Source organism: Sceloporus undulatus, chromosome 2, assembly GCF_019175285.1.
Source record: "Sceloporus undulatus isolate JIND9_A2432 ecotype Alabama chromosome 2, SceUnd_v1.1, whole genome shotgun sequence".
In the NCBI taxonomy this organism is placed as follows: domain Eukaryota; kingdom Metazoa; phylum Chordata; class Lepidosauria; order Squamata; family Phrynosomatidae; genus Sceloporus; species Sceloporus undulatus.
Window position 1 is genome coordinate 48,525,471 of NC_056523.1, and position 9,256 is coordinate 48,534,726.

The window sequence follows — 9,256 nt, forward strand, 5'->3', positions numbered from 1 at the left end:
TCAGCTTCGGCTGATTCGCCAACTGCGTCCCTTCCTGGACCGGAGGCACCTTGAAACGGTAGTACATGCTCTGGTAACCTCTCGTTTGGATTTCTGCAATGCACTCTACATGGGGCAGCCCTTGTACCATACCCGGAAGCTACAATTAGTGCAAAATATGGCAGCCAGGCTGGTTACTGGCATATCCAGAGCCAGCCACATAACACCAGTGCTCAAAGACCTGCACTGGCTGCCTATTCACTTCTGGGCACAATATAAGGTGCTGGTTATTATCTATAAAGCCCTAAATGGCTTGGGTCGATACCTTGAGGACCGCCTCTCCCCATACAATCCGCCCTGCTCTCTCAGAACATCTGGGCAGCAGTTATTGAGGGTCCCAGGGGCCAGGCTAGCCTCCACGTCTAGGAGAGCCTTCACCATCTCGGCCCCGACCCTCTGGAATTCCCTGCCCTTTGAGCTCCGCTTGGCCACCTCCCTGGCCCAGTTTAAAAAGGGTCTTAAAACCTTCCTGTTCAGGTCAGCATTTCCCGACACATGCCCCAATTAGCTCTCCCCCCCCCCCATGCCAGCACTGGCAAGCTGGTTAGATTGTTTTAATGTTATTGTATTGCTGTGTTTAATTTTAATTGTAGATGTATGTTATTTTTATGTATGAATGTTTTATAATGTTGTATACCGCCCTGATTATATAGAAGGGTGGTATAGAAATAAAAAATTTATTATTTATTATTTATTAGTACATCACAGTAGTTTTGAAGCTGTACACTAAAAGTTGCTAGTATCACCCTAACTCTTACCCTTGATCAATCAAGTTACTTTTGCACCTCAGACAGAAAATCTCCAAGGCACTCGTCTCTACATCTGCTAGTTTAAATGCACTATCAAACCTACTGCTGGAGGATGCCACTTCACTTTGACTAACAACAGAGCTGGCCCTGGTGCTAAGAAGATTTTAGGTTTCCACATAAGTTGTTGTTGTGGTGTGACTTCAAGTCATTTCTAACACGGCAACCCTAAGGTAAGCCTATCATAAGTTTTCATGGTAAGTTTCATCAGAGGGGGTTTGCCATTGCCATCCTCTGAGGCTGAGAGAGTGTGACTGGCCCAAGGTCACCCAGTGGGTTTCCACGGCCAAGCAGCAATTTGAACCTTGGTCTGCAAAGTCACAGTCCAATGCTCAAATCACTAAACTATTTTGGGTCCCCACAGATGGTGTACTGTCAAAAATGGCTCTTTTGTGTGCAGGGAATATTAGGGGATAAACGAGAAACAAGTCAGAGCTGTGCCATACCTAGGCTTAGGCTGCATCTGCACTGCAGAATTAATGCATTTTGACTGGATTGGGCTGAGTGCTATGGAATTTTGGAGCTATGGGGTTTGACTTTAACTGCCACAGCTCTATGCTATGGAATTTGGGGATTTGTTGTTTTTTGAGCCTTCTCTGTCAGAGAGCTCTGGTGCCACAACAAACTACAGCTCTCAGGATCATTGAGCCATCATGGTTAAACCCGTGTCAAGCTGCATTATTTCGGCAGTGCAGATGCAGCCTTAAATTCTCTTCTAGTCCTTATTGGGACTTGAAGGCACATAAGTACAAAGAGTATACCCACTGAATCCATTGGATTTAGAATCACAGAATCACAGAATTGTAGAGCTGGAAGAGACAAGGATCAACATGTCCAATCCTTTGTCACGCAGGAACTCACAATCAAAGCACTCCTGACAGATGGCCATCCAGCCTCTGTTTAAAAACCTCCGAAGAAGGAGACTCCACCACTCCCTAAGAGAGTTTGTTCCACTGTCGAACAGCCCTTACTGTCAGGAAGTTCTTCCTAATGTTGAGGTGGAATCTCTTTTCCTGGAGCTTGCATCCATTGTTCTGGGTCCTGTTCTCTGGAGCAGCAGAAAACAAGCTTGCTCCCTCCTCAATATGACATCCCTTCAAATATTTAAATAGGGCTATCATATCAATAACCTTCTCTTCTCCAGGCTAAACATTCCCAGCTTCCTAAGTCGTTCCTCATAGGGCATGGTTTCTAGACCTTTCACCATTTTAGTCGCTCTCCTTTGGACACGCTCCAGTTTCTCCACATCCTTTTTGAATTGTGGTGCCCAGAACTGGACACAGTATTCCAGGTGGGGCCTGAATAGAGCAGAATAGAGTGGCACTATTACCTCCCTTGATCTAGACTCTACTTTTATTGATGCAGCCTAGAATTGCATTGGCCTTTTTAGCTGCTGCATCACACTGCTGACTCATGTTCAACGTGGTCTACTTGAACTCTTCTATCTGTTTCACATGTAGTCTTGTTAAGACAGGGGTGTCAACATGACATCCATTCAAATACTGAAACGGGGCTATCTCATCACCTCTTAGCCATCTCTTCTCCAGGTTAAACATACCTAGCTCCTCACAGGGCATGGTTTCCAGACCCTTCACCATTGTAGTAACCCTTCTCTGGAGAGGCTGGAGCTCCATGTGGAGTCACGAATGGTCAACTGACTAAAGTAGTCTCCTCTTGCTGGGACTGCAGTAGTTTGTGAAGGAAGGAAGTCCCCAGGGCTCTGAGGCAGCAGCAGAGAGCTCAGTGCTGCCTGGCAGAGGCCCAGAGGGAGCCAAGGCCTCCCTCCCTCCTCCTTGGCCTGACATGCTTGGCATGCTTGCCCTGTTCCTTTATCCCTGACCCCCCAAACCCCAGACAGCCTGACCTTCTCCGCTTTGTTATCCTTCCTTGTTAAAACCCTAGGGATGGGGGCCAGGGAGGGATGGGTGGCTCTATTTTCTACCTCAGGGCTTCATCTACACTGGAGAGATACCCCGGTTTGGTACCGCTTTAACTTGTTGTCGATGTTTGCTATGGAATTCTGGGAGTTGGAGTTTGTGTGTGGGCCCGAGCGGAGCGGAGCTCTGGGCCCCACAACAACTCCAACCCCAGAATTCCTAGCCTTCAGCCAGAAGTGTTAAGCGGGGCCAAACCGGGGATCTCTCCAGTGTGGAGGCAGCCCAAGCTCTTCTCTCCGCCAGTCTTGCCAACAGTTCTCCTTCTTCATAAATAAAATATAACTCCTCAGTAAGATTCCCCGCCAACAGAAGAGTTTTGTTTCGCCCAGAGCGGCTGGCTCTCCAGAGCGGCGCCTTTGTCTTCGGGCTGCCCTCGCCTCCCTCGCCCTTTCTCCCTCTCTCTCTCTCTCTTTTTGAGGGGGAGAAAAGCAACGGCCTTCGCTTTAATCGTATTCACATGACAAACCCTAAGAGGAAGAGGAGAGAAGGAGGGTGGGGAAGAGAGAGAGAGAGGACCGCGGAGGAGTCGGAGGCAACAGCTTGTCCCTAGGCAGAGAAAGAGAGAGAGAGAGTGGGGAAGAAAGGAAGAGAGAGAGAGAGAGAGGAGGGCTGAGGGAGAGAGGGAAGAAGGCTGGGAGAGTGAAGGGGAAGCGATACAAGAGATAAAGGGTGGTAGGAAAAGAGAGGGGTCAAGAAGGTGAGGGGGAAGAGAGAGAGGGGGGAGTGGGAAGAGAGGGAAAGGAGAGAGAGAGGAGGGTGGGGCAAAGGGACGGGCAAGAAGAGAGAGAGGGATGGAAAGAAAGGGGAAATTAGATAGATAGACAGTAGATAGATGTGGGAAAAGAAAGGGGCAAGAAAAGAGAGGGGAAGGGAAAGAAGGGAAGAGAGGGGGAGGAGAAGAGAGGAGGGGGAGAAGAAAGGAGGAAGGGAACAGAGAAGGGGAAGAGAGAGAGAGAGAGGGTGGAGGAAAAGGGGGGAAAGGTGGGAGCAAGAGAGAAGAGAGAGTGGGTGGGTGGGGAAGGGAGGAAGGAGGCGAAGCTGTCAGCGGAGGAGGGCAGGGCTCGCTGCTTCCCCTCCAAGGTGCAGCTTTCGCCCCACTCCAGAGACGCCGGTCCAGAGAGGAAGCAAGAACACACACAACACACAACACAGAGAGAGAGGAGAGAGAGGAGAGAGAGAGAGAGAGAGAGAGAGGCAGCGATGGTGGCCACCAAGGCTGCGCGGGACTTCCCCTTTGGAAGGGTCACTGAGGAAGCGCCGAGAGAGAGAGAGAAGAGAGGAACAGTCTCCCTCTGGCCTCTTCCCTGGGCGGCTGGTAGAGCTGCTTCCTCTGGTCCCCATGCCCAGGAGGAGGAGGAGGAGCAGGCAGAGGAAGCAGCAGCAACCGCCGCATCACCCGCCAGGAGCCGCAGCCCAGCAGCAGTGCAGCAGCATGCGGAGGGGCGCGGAGGAGGGCTGCGGGGGGAGGCGCGGCGGCGGGGCGCTTAGCGGGCTCCGCCCGGGGGCTCCCGGTGGCCCTTGGTGGGCTCCCTGCTGCTGTGTGGGCTTCCCCGGGGGCTGCCGGGCGCGGGAGTGGGCACCGCTTCCTCTCCCCGACGGCCACCAACAACTTCGCCCTGGGGCCCGGCCAAGGTTGTACCTGGCCTCGGTGAACCGGCTCTTCCAGCTGTCGGGGGCCCAACCTGTCTCTGGAGGCCTGGGAGGCGGGGTCCGGAGGCGGACAGCCCGCTCTGCACGCGCCCCAGCTGCCCCCGGCTCCTGCGAGCACCCCAAGCGCCCACCGACAACTACAACAAGCTCCTGCAGCCGGACCCCGAGCAGGGACTGCTGGTGTGTCTGCGGCTCGCTCTTCCAGGGCTTCTGCCAGCTCCGCAGCCTCGACAACATCTCGTGGTGGCCGTGGCCTTTCCCCCGGGGGCCGGGGAGGAGAGGAACGGGGGGCCGGCGGGAGCAGCCAGGCTCCGGTGACCGTCTTCCCAGCACATGTTGAACGTGGCCGCCCCACACGCCAACGCCTCGCGGTGGGGGCTTGTCCTGCGGCGCCGGGGAGGGCTGGGGACCGTCGTGGTGGTGGCGGCCACCTACACCGGCCTGGGCGCGCCCTTTTCCCCGCAACGCCAGCCTGGAGGACCACCGCTTCGAGAGACACCCCCGAGATCGCCATCCGGAGCCTGGAGGCCCGCGGCGGGGACCCCGGGCGCCTCTTCACCTTCGACATCAACCCCTCCGACGACAACGTCTTCAGATCAAGCAGGGCGCCAGGAGAGGCACACAGCTCAGCTTCGTCCGGGCCTTCCTCCACCCGGGGCAGCGGCAGAGGCCCTCCCCTCCGTCCGCAGAGAAGAAAGAAGGGGAAAGGGAGGGGACGGCGACGGAGAAGGGGCCCCGACCCTTCCTCCGCCCGACGGCGGGCCCCGCTATCCTACCGGCCCTGAACAGCGAGGCCAACGCCGGGAGAAGGAGAGCCCCTCGCAGAGTCCTCCTCCGCATCTGCTTGGGGCACGCAAAGAGGACGAAAGGGAAGAGAGGAGGGGGAGAAGGAGGAGCCCGCCGCCCGCCTCCTCCCCGTGGGAGACCAAAAATCACCGAGTCTACATCCAGATGGGCTCCCAGTGCAGCAGCGCGCGCCGAGGGGAGCTCTTCAAACCGCTTGGTGTCGGTCTTCCCGGCCCAAGCCACCCTCCATCTGGGCTCCCAAGGGCTCCCTGCTCCTCCGAGCCCCAGGAGCTGCTCTTCGGGGTCTTCGAGAAATCTTTCCCCCTCCTCCTCTTCCTCGGGGGGCCGCCAGGCCCCCGGCGCCTCCTCTGCGCCTTCCGCTTCGCCCAGATCGAGGAGGCCATCCGGGTGGCCAGGAACTCCGCTGCTTCTGCCCCCGAAGCCCGGCTGGTCACCGTCCTCGACCGCGTCGTCCAGCACCGGACCCGCCTGCGAGAGGAGGAAGATCCAGGTGAGCAGCAGGAGCCTTTCGGCCGTAAAAGAGCTCTGTGACGCTCCTCACAAGTGGTGGTAGCATCGCCTCCTCCTCCTTTGGAGGTCTTGAACAGAGCTGGATGCTCTTCATGGTGGTCACTGGGTGGCCCTTGGGCTCTTCTTCAACCACTTGAGCGGTCCAGGCTCTTCCTGTGGGGATCTGGGATTCGTTTTTGGGGAGGTATCAGATTGTGTGAGCCACTGTAGTGGAGAGCCTGACGTCTGCCTGCCAGTGATGGGAAGTTCTTCCCCACTTGGAGGCGATTTCAATGGGGAGTGCAGCGGGGGGGAAGGTTTCACCATCCTCTCCCCATTGAACTGGTCATTGACCGTAATACATTTCATTCATCCATTCATCCTCCCTTCCCCACATGGTGCAGTCTCCCCCCCCCCCCACCTCCATGACCATTAAGTGAGAGAAATAGTCTTAAGCTACCTGGAGGTTCCAGTTATTAAGAACACTTTCCTGCCCCCTGGGCTCCCATTGGTTGTGTTTGCCTCCAAGTACCTTCAGACTACGGTAGAATTCAAAGCTATCCCTGTTAGTCTGTAGCATCAGTACACGAGGACTGTGCACCTATGAGGCTAATGGAAGGAAAGACATTGGCAGCATGAGCCTCCTAGGCTTCAGTCTTCTCCTCGATGCATGGTGGTGACTCAAGGCAAAAACCTATCCTGGGTTTTCTTGGCAAGATTTGTTCAGAAGAGGTTTTGCCTAACCCACCAAGGACAGCTGGCCACCCCACAGATCGGGAATGGGGACCAAGGCTTCAGGGCAGGCTTCTGGCCCCAGCAACTGAGTATTAATACCCAAGCACTGAGTTTCCTGCAACTTTAGGGGTTAGTAGCACCTTTCGGTTATTAGCAGCAAGAGAGGGATTTCTTGGGAAGTTGGAAAAAGAGTGGAAAAAGTCTCAGAGCAGCTTTCGCTTGTGAGGAAGACCCAAAAGCACCTGCTGGTCTTCATCCAGAACAGAAAAGACTGCTAAAGCTAGGTGGTAACAAATTTCAGGATGTTATGTATGGTTGGAAACGTAACTCGAGATTAGCTGCCTCCCGTCACAACACTACAACCAGGCTTCCCAAATGAATTAATTGCAAAAGGTTCTCTGAACAGTCGTTGTGTGTTCTTTGTGCAGTGAATCATTGTTGTTGAGCGTCTGCTGACATGTTGGTGATGGCAACTGATTAGGGTGTTAAAGGGAATTATTAGGCAAATCCATCATACACACAGCAGGACAAGGATCGGTCTTGTTTAGAGGATGTGGCTTCGCAAGCCGTTACTGGGGCCAAAGGCGTGTGACACAAATGCCTTTGGACCTGTCTGACTTGGGACAGGAGGCAGCTTCATAGGCATCACCCATTTAGCAGCAGCTTGTTCCTAAGAACATTTCATTTCAGTATCAGAAGAAGATGAAAGGGGGATAGGAAACCTGCTCTACAACCAGACACTTTTTGACATAATCGTTCCATGAGTAGCTGCTACTAGATGGAGAGCGAGAGGCAGGTGTTTTACACAGGGCAAGCATCCATAGAGGCAAAGGTGGCGAGCATGGTGAAAAGAAATACTCTCTCCACATGTACAGCAAGTCTCATGACCAGTTGTTTTGGCATTCTTTCTGCATAGTAGTTGTTAGTCTTGAGACTAAGGCTAGCTATTTTTGGTGTGAAAATACTGCGCTGTAACCCTGGATATATGTCCTGAGTGATGTTTTGTACTTTCTCATACTGATCTGTGTAGAGGACAATCGAGTTGGATTAGATGGCGCTTGGGCCCTTCCAAAAGTCTGTTTATTCTATGCAGGAGGATGGATGTAGAACAGTGCCTTCACTTCATGGTTAATTTTTAGCAGTTCAGAAATTAATGTCTCTGCAGGTTGGATGTCCAAAGTATTACTGTATTAAAAGACTCATTAGGCTTCATTACTATTAAATCTATCTTCTCCCTTTCGCTCTTCCCTCTCTTCTCCCTTATGCTAAAAACCTTAACAAGAGTGAAATTCACTAAAAAGCAAGATACAAAGAAAAGAAAAACAAATAACCCAACGATTTAACACAGGGGAAAACAGGCAGGAAACAGTGAAGATGAGATAGCAGATACAAAACACAGTGCACACAGCAACACGAAGAAAAAAGCCTTATAAACCACAAGTTAAAAACAAACAAAATAGAAAGACACAATGGATCTTTCACCCTAAACCCAGATTAGGATGTCAGATAAGTCAAACTATGTTGGAATAAAAAGATCTTGGCTTTCTGGCAGAAAGACAACAGCGAGGAGGCCAACTCTCTCCGCATTTCTAGGGCCTGAGCGGCCACCCAGAAAGCCTTCTGCACATCTCCGCCACATGTGCCTCTGAGTGTGCTAGGGCCCCAGAGAGAAACCCTCTCCCAGAGACCTTAAAATCTGGAGGTAGGCTGATGGAGAAGAAGATGATCTTGAAACGCCAGATTATAAATTGAATAGAGCTTTATAGCGCATAACCATCATTTGAGCCGAACCCAGAAAATAGACTAGTAGCTTGTGGAGCGTTATAACAATGCAGTCACATGCCCCCAAAACCTGAACGGCCCAGTCTGGCCACCGCATTCTAGCCCAGCGAGAAACATCTGAACACTCTTCCGCAGTAGTCAGCCTCATGTGTGAATGCATGACAGTTGGTCCAAATGACTGTAACTAAGCATGTGACCACTGGGCCAAACATCTTCCAGACTGGCATAATTGGTACAGTAACTTTAATGTGAAAATACTCTCTTGGCCACCACTGAAAACCTGGGCATCGGGGAGGATCCAGAATACACCAAACTGCCAACCCAAGTTTCAAGGAGAACTGAAATCACCCTTACTCTCTCATCTCTTGAGTGCCTTTTGACCGATCAGGGCTGGTGTGGCTCTTTCTAGCTGGATTCAAGCTTCACTTTTTCCCCTTATATCTAGCCTATTTACTGATGATTGACCACTGATTTAGACCCACAGTGCTTTCCTTGGATTATTGGAATGATGATACAGAGCGAGCATGTGATGGCTGTGCACTCCCAACTCCGGTACTCTCTGTGCAGTTTTTTAACAGTATATGGTAAATAGGTGTAGGGACTGGATATTGAAGAGGTTTCTCCTAGTCACCTTCTGAACTTGCTACTTTAAGAAGGATCAGGACTTCACAATGCCATCTCAAAGAAGCGAACCCAGAAAGATATCCTGGTTATGGATAGGGATGAAGTAGCTAAGACAGCCAGTGGAAGTGGATCAACATTGATAACTACCCCATTCATTTCATTGGGGGGAGATAATCCTCCGCTTAGGTGACCAAAGCATATCCTGTACCTAAAAGAGACCAGAATCCAAACTTAAATATATCTAGATCAGTGGTCCCAAAACTTTTTCTAGCTACCACCCCCTCCCTGTTATCTTGGTTGACGATCATCCTAGTGTCCCCCCCCCCCCCCCCATATGTATTTCTTGTATTAGGTCTACTGTTCTACTGCAAATTCAAAACAACCAAT